Source organism: Myotis myotis, unplaced genomic scaffold, assembly GCF_014108235.1.
Source record: "Myotis myotis isolate mMyoMyo1 unplaced genomic scaffold, mMyoMyo1.p scaffold_m19_p_14, whole genome shotgun sequence".
Classification (NCBI taxonomy): domain Eukaryota; kingdom Metazoa; phylum Chordata; class Mammalia; order Chiroptera; family Vespertilionidae; genus Myotis; species Myotis myotis.
In genome coordinates, this window is record NW_023416318.1 from 4366851 (window position 1) to 4374613 (window position 7763).

Consider the following 7763-nt stretch of genomic DNA (forward strand, 5'->3'; position numbering starts at 1 on the left):
AAGGATGGTGCCTTCTAACTCAAAGTTTCAAAGAGATTTTTTAAATTAAAACTTTATTTTTTTTAAGATTTAGTTTTATAATAAAACTGGGAGAAAGGACAGAGAATTCTCATATGCCCCCACATTTGTATAACATTCCCTATTATCAATATCTACCACCAGAGTGATACATTTATTACAATTTATGAAACTACATTGACATGTCATAATCACTCACAGTTTATAGTGTATATTATGTTTTTCTCTTGATGTTGTAGATTGTATGGGTTTGAGTAAATACATAATGACACCTATCATTATAATATGCAGAGTATTTTTCACAGCCCTAAAAATACTCTGTCTCTGCCTATTTATTCCTCCCCATCTGGAGCTACTGAGGGCCTATTGTATATTTAGTGAAAAAACAATCTACATATAAGTGGATGCCTGCAGTTCAAACACATGTTGTTCAAGGTCAACCATAGTTGGAATTATACAGTATGTAGCCTTTTTAGACTAGCTTCTTTCACTTGGTAAGTATGTGTTTAAGGTTTATTCATGTCTTCTCGTGGCTTGATACCACATTTATTTTTAGCGCTGAGTATTATATTGTCTAGATTTACTTCACTTATTTACCTACTGAAGGATATCTTGATTGTTTGAAAGTTTGGGCAATTATAAATAAAGTTGCTTAAACATACATGAGCAAGTTTTTGTGTAGACATGAATTTTCAACTCCTTTGTGTAAAAGACAAGACTTTCTCAGTTTTTCTTTTCTCCCCCTGAGATGGGACAGAACCTCTCAAGTTGGCTGGAATTAGGTATATTTCTTCCCCAATGAGATATTATCAGTTAGGTTCTGATAATACGTTGGCCGGTTAGGCTTTAGTAACCAGTGTTTCCTGAAGACACAATGCTCTGGTATATTTTAAAATTGTTGCTTTTGCTCCTTCCCCTGCTGGAAGTATACGGGATTTTTCTCTGATGTGAACTGTGGAAACCTAGTTGAACTCCTGATCATAAACCTTACAATTATTGAAGAACCCCTGTCACTGGGTCCCTATGGGGTTTTTAATTCTCAAGACTCACCCACACTGAGCCTCAGGCAGCCATTCATGAATTTCAGTTATGTCCATGGTTCTCCTGGCAGTGCCTGTGTGTGGGTCCATGTCCCAGGAAGGTGTGACTCCAATCTTGGGGGCAGTGTTTTGCCTTACATCCTACCCTCTGTTATTGATCGAAGAAGAATTATTGATTTCTTCAGTCTGCTTAGCTTTTTACTTGATGTTCAGGACAGAGTAGCAACTTCCAAGCTCCTTATGTAAAGAAACAAAAACCTGTTTGGTTTGTTTTTTAGCCTCAAAGTATGTTACATTTTATCAAAAGCTATTTTTTTCTACATAATTTGACTTAATCTTACACTATATGCACCTGCTAAAGAAAAAAATTTCAACTGAGTAAATTTAAAGTTCTAATAGGCTTTATTAAGATGTGGACGAAAAAAGGGGACACATACTAAACCCGACAAGCTCCGGGGAGGCCTGCATGGCAGGCCTTACAAACTCAGAGACCTACAGGGACCACATAAGATAATCTGAAATTAATACTTCTTAACTAAAAGTGAGCGATGGAGATAGTCATTTCCTAGGCCGGTATCTTCCTTGACAAAGGTCAACCTTTTCCTTAACTGAGCCTGTTATTGTATTTTTTGCATCTATGATAACAATCCTTAGGAATAATCCCCTATTTTCCAGACCCCTCAGGGCACTTGTTGCCCTCATGCCAGTGTAGTTACAGAAAATGATGGTGCCAGAGGCAATACATAGTTGAAGAGACAAAAAGGCAAAGCTGCATGGAAATATTTATCTCATGGGGGGGTGGTATGAAACATGACTCAGTCATCATGCATGCTGTGAAAGGCAAAACATGATCAGAAAGTCAGAGATTAATGAGTTCCTTAGATCACATATTATCAAAAAATAAGAATAAAAGGAAAGTGAAGTAGACAGTATAAAGAATATTACCTTAAAGAGGTGATTATAGGAGACCAGGGAAAGAGAAAATTGTTAAAATCTAGAGGTTTTCACCAATCTCACATGCTATCTAGCCATTATTAATTCATAGATGCAAAAATCAGCATGAGAAGAGAGATCGAGGGGAAAAAAATAGCATGAATGGTTTTTATTTTACTACTTAGAACTATAGCATAGAATTTAGAGCCTCATATATGTTTTATGGAATTGTTTATTTTCTATCTTAGGAATTTTTATTGAAGCAAAAAGCAGGTATTGATTTACTCATTTTGGGAGACAGGCACTGAGAAATTTGTGGGGCTGTTTGGGTAAAAATACAAGATATAATGGCCTTGGCCAGGTATCTGTTGGTTCGCACATTGTCCTGATATAACAAGGTTATGGGTTCAATCCCCACTCAGGGCACATATAAGAGCCAACCAATGAATGCATAAAAATAAGTGGAACAATAAATCTCTCTCTCTCTCTCTCTCTCTCTCTCTCTCTCTCTCTCTCTCTCCCTCTCTCTCTCTCTTTCTCTCTCTCTCTCTCTCTCTCTCTCTCTCTCTCTCTCAGAAATCAATAACTAAAAAACAAAATAAAAATACATATTAGCTCAGCAGCCTAATTTTGATTTTTAAAGGTTGTAGCAGTCTTCAATCATAGCATGTGATATAAACATCTAAGGGTCCTAGGTAAAGCAATGGAAAATCCTTAACGATGAGCATATGATATATGATCAGGGGCTAGCAATACTGGATGCAAAAGCAGGAAGTTAGTGCTTGCTGCAGCTTCTACTATTGGCTAACATGATACCAGCCATTGCCATTATGCCCAGTGAGAGAATGAGGCACTTCAGAATTTAAAAGGACAGGTTTCAGAATCCAGAGAATAACCAGATATCCTATATCTCAAGATTTGGTATCTAGAATTCTGGCATAGACGACTTCATAAGAGTATGATAAAACCACCACGCTTAAGGGAAACACTGATGTCAGCATTAAGATAATGAATATGGACATATTTAATGTTAAGCCCCATCGCAGTTGAACTAAATGGACTGAGAGTGGCTAAAATACTTTAAAGTTTTCTGCCACATTCAGAAATGGTGTGGGAAGCACATTGATAATGGGAGACATCCATAGATCCAACTGACAGTGGTAGAGGAAATATAAAGGTGGCAAACTATAATCTAATAATTATAAAAGCCCAATAAATTTATATGACTCATTTTTTTTGCCAGTTCTGATCACTGTCTATTAATACAGACAAGCTTCACAGTCTAAATATTGTACTCTCTCTTTAATAAAGTAATTGACATTTTGATTGATTAGTGTTATTATTTCTTAGCAAAACTTGTTCTTCCTAATCATTCCTTCCAAATTGCTTTCCTATATAATTTGATGTATCATCAATTACATCTGCTGTAACAACTGATCCCAATGCTCTTCCCTTTTACTCTCTCACTAGGGAAGATTTTAGAGGGAGTAAGGGAGATGGGTAGAGAGATAGAAACATCAATGAGAGAGGAACATGGATTTCTGCCTCTTTTTCATGCCCCCCTACCAGGGATTGAGCCAGGAACCCAGGCATGTGCCATGACTAGGAATCGAAGCGGTGACCTCATGATTCATGGGTCGACACTCACCCACTGAGCCATATAAGTCAGGTTCAGCAGCTATATTATTAACATCATTTGCACATTTGGGTCTTTCTTCATCATGCCCTAGATTAGCAATTTTCAACCAGTGTGCTGCAAGAATTTTTAGAATATACAATACCTATTTAGTTAGGGGCACTGACTTCTTTTCCCTTAGATTTTCAGATTAAAATATGACAGTAGCCAACACAACAATAGTCATCCAGTGTGAATATCCTGTCTTGAACCATAAATATATGCCACATGATAGACTTGCATATTATCTTATTGGTCACATCATGTAATAAGGTTGTGAATGATTGGCTAATTCTTGGTACCAGAAATACCTATATACAAGTACAAGTACCTGATTTTTAAAAATTTACTTCAGAGCAAAAAGGGTAGACAATTACTTTTTTTTGTAAACCAATCAAAATTATACCTTCTTTTTTTCAGATCATAAAATATATATATTTTTGGTGTGCTGCATAATTTTAGTAATTAGTGTATGTGTGCCATGAGATGAAAAAGGTTGAAAATCACTGTCTTGGATGAATGACTAAGGCAGAGATTAATTCTAGTTTGGACCATGAAAACAAGGACATCTGGCAAGGAATGTGTGAGGCCCAAGAGAAAAAAGTGCAATGCGCTGGCTGAGTTATTTAAAAAAGGAGCAGACACACATCAATAGAGAATCATACAAAAAAAAAATGCAGAAAATGAAAGTCAGGTATAAAAACAGCTCTCTCAAGACCACTCTGGCTTCATTATCACATTATGGAAGGGTAGAAGGTGATTTTGTCGACAGCCATCATATCCTGTGTGCCCTGTGTGTTACACATCGCATGCCTTTCTGGCAGTGGATGCCTCCAAATTACTCCTGATGTCCTAGACCTGAATCTATTCAGAATACTGACATTTGTTTGTATGTCAGTAGGTATATATTTTGTTGTTTTAAGCTTTTCTTCCCACCAAGTCTTGTCTCCTCTATTGTGCTTCCATGGAATTTTCTCACCTTAACACATCCCCCAAACCTTCCCAATTCAGTGTTGAGTATTCCCTGGAAGAGGCCAACATTGGTAAGAAACCATGTCTATCATTTCCTCCATCCACAAATAGAGGTACCATTTATACCAGCTGCCCATGCTTAGCATAGATGGCTATGAGTATATTAAGCACATGTGAGAAAATATTTCTATTACCTTGAGGATTATCAGAGCTTTTCACTATTCTGAGCCCTTTGGGGCTTCCCAATGACCTGTGAATAGCATTTTCCAGAGAATGTGTAGAAGTCAAAGCTGTGAAGTGAGTTTTGTGTTCAAAGCAAATAGCTGGGGAAAGTCAGGATTGTTGTGTGAATTTCCAAATGTTCAGTGAAGCCTGAATCATGTGAACCAAAAGCTGCTATGTAGCAAAAGCATAAGGATCAGGGGTTTCAAGATCTTTTAAATTGTCTATCCCGGTACTAAGCTATTTCCCCACCTACTGAGAATGTTATAAACAAATGCAATTAATCCTAGAGCTCCAAGGAAATGTAAGGTTCCGTTTTCGTTGGCCTGCATTATAACAAGCACACATGGAATCTGTCAGTGTTAAATTGTGATAATCTGTAAGTATAATAGAACTTCAGCATCAAGCTCATACATTTGGGCAATAGCAGGTGGTTTCATGGAATTGATGGGAATGCAGCTACTGTCTGAATGAGTAAATATTAGTTGTGTGAATGGAAGGGAAAAGGTAATACTAGGTTCGCAATCAGCATGAACACAGGCAGAGTGTGGGAGAAAATGTATTGACTAAATGCTGTAAAATGGCTTTCCAGGAGAAAATGGGATTTTTAAGCGTGGGGCCAGATACACAGGGTAACTATAAGAATTATTACTTGATTTAAGAGGCAATCATTCTCTTTTCTTAACTACATAAAAAGAAAATGTGTTGGGCAAAATAAGCAGGATGGATTAGAAAAGTATGTAGAAAGACTGAAAACAAAGTAGCAAGCTGAAAAAAAACAACATTTAGGTACCTTGCCTGGAGGCCAGGGAACCCTGGCCCAATAAACTCATTTGCTGTGGAGTACACTATTTCTCCTGGGGCCTTTGATGAAAATAAAGTGGTCTGAATTGGGACAGATATTTTGTTGTTCTTAGATTCTACGGTCAATAATACCTTGAAAGTATTCATTTCATCACTTCTAATTCCTCTTACTAAAGTAACCTCCTTAATAGTTTTTTTCATTCTTGAGTCTCTAAATTATCTTCTGAAAACCCAAATTAGATGGTGCTACTTCCCAAAATATTTATTAGTATTACTATTATTTTTAATATGTTTTTATTTATTTTATGGAGAGAGGAAGGGAGAGAGATAGAGAGAAACACTGATGAGGGAGACACATTAATTGGCTGCCTCCTGCACAGCCACTCCTAATGAGGATCAAGCCTGTAACCCAGACATGTGGCCTGACCAGGAATCAAACCAGTCAAGGCACATGTCTGACAATGCTCAACAACTGAGACACACCAGCAGGGCACAATTTTTTATTTTTATTTTTTTTACTGAAGCTTCATGGCCTCTTGAATAAAGCTCATACTCCTTAATATGGTGAGACCTTCTTTTGAATTTATATCCAATCTCTTCTTAAGAATTCTATGCTGAACATGCTGAACTAGTGTCTTACCTGATTATGTTATGCTTTACATGATTTCTGCCTTTCTAACTTTCATTTCCTGGGTCTCTAATGGTGGCCCTATTCCTCAACTATCTTTAAAGTTTCAGCTCTAACGTTACTTTCTTTGTAAAATCTTGACTTCCTTAAGTTGAACCAGTTTATCCTCAGGGGAAGCATACACTGTTAAAAAAAATCAACTTATATTTGGACAGACTATATTGGAATATATTCCACTTAGCAATTCTGGGAGCTGGCCACATTAGTTTCCTGTTCTACACATTACAAGTATCTCATTATCTGTAAAGCATAGATGAAATCTATATATCATGTAGTTGTTTGTGAGAATTAAATGAGATAAAGTATGAAATTTTGGGCAATAGGAAAATCTCATTAACTAAAAGTTATTATTACAAATTACACAAAACAATCATTTCACTTTATTGTAATCAATTCTTAATAACTACAGAAGAGAAAACCATTTTCTTTATTTTTCCAGGTATGCTAATGCTATTGCAGTGCCGGCAACATAATAGGCATCCAACAATTGTTTTATTTACCTCAGTAGGTAACATTTATAGAAGTGCACTGAAGTTAGAATGAATAGTCTCATTCATAAAGGTAAAGAGAAGTAAATTTAAAACTGAAAAATAATTTTTGAGAACCCAGTTTTCTATTATTTCTTCTTTTTTTCTATTATTTCTTCTTTAGCAGAATGTTTGAACATGTATTTTAAATAATCTGAGTCCTATGACTAAGAAATAGAGGTCTGTGTTCAAACATCATGTTAGACACAGCACACCATACCCTGTTTTTAATGGATTACAGTTTTATATTGAAGCTGCAGGAGGTCCTTTAGCAACTGTTTAACACATAATTCCCTAATGCATCAGCAATGCCTAGTTCCATCCATAGAAATAGTTTTCAATGGCACATTCATTGGGAATTCTTCACTGTGAGATTGATCCTTTTTCAAACCAAACCCTTTTACATTTAGATCTTATTAAAATTCCCTTCAATGAAAAAAGCTCTTTGCTATAGACATGTCTAGCCTATGCCACTGGGATACCATGAATTATTGTCCCAGGTATCATGTGATCCTTTGTACTTGTCACAGTTATTTTTTTAATTATTAATTTTGAGAAATCCTATGAAGACCTATGGTTTAAAATAAATTAGCATCTAAGTAAACAGAAGATTATATGAAAAGAGCTAATAAAGTTTTATGGATCTTGGGCACAAAATCTAAAGACAGTGAAATATTGAATAATATTACTCCAGGAGTCTGTACAGAAATTATTTTTCTCTTAAAGGAAAAGAAAGGAACAAAAATTAAAACAAAACAACCTTTCTTCTTACCTTTCTTCTGTGATACTTGGACATCTGCCTTATAGGAGAGCTACATGTCAGAGAAAGCAGTAGAGCAAAAATGATAACAACCATGGAAGAAGCATTTTCAATTCTCAAGATG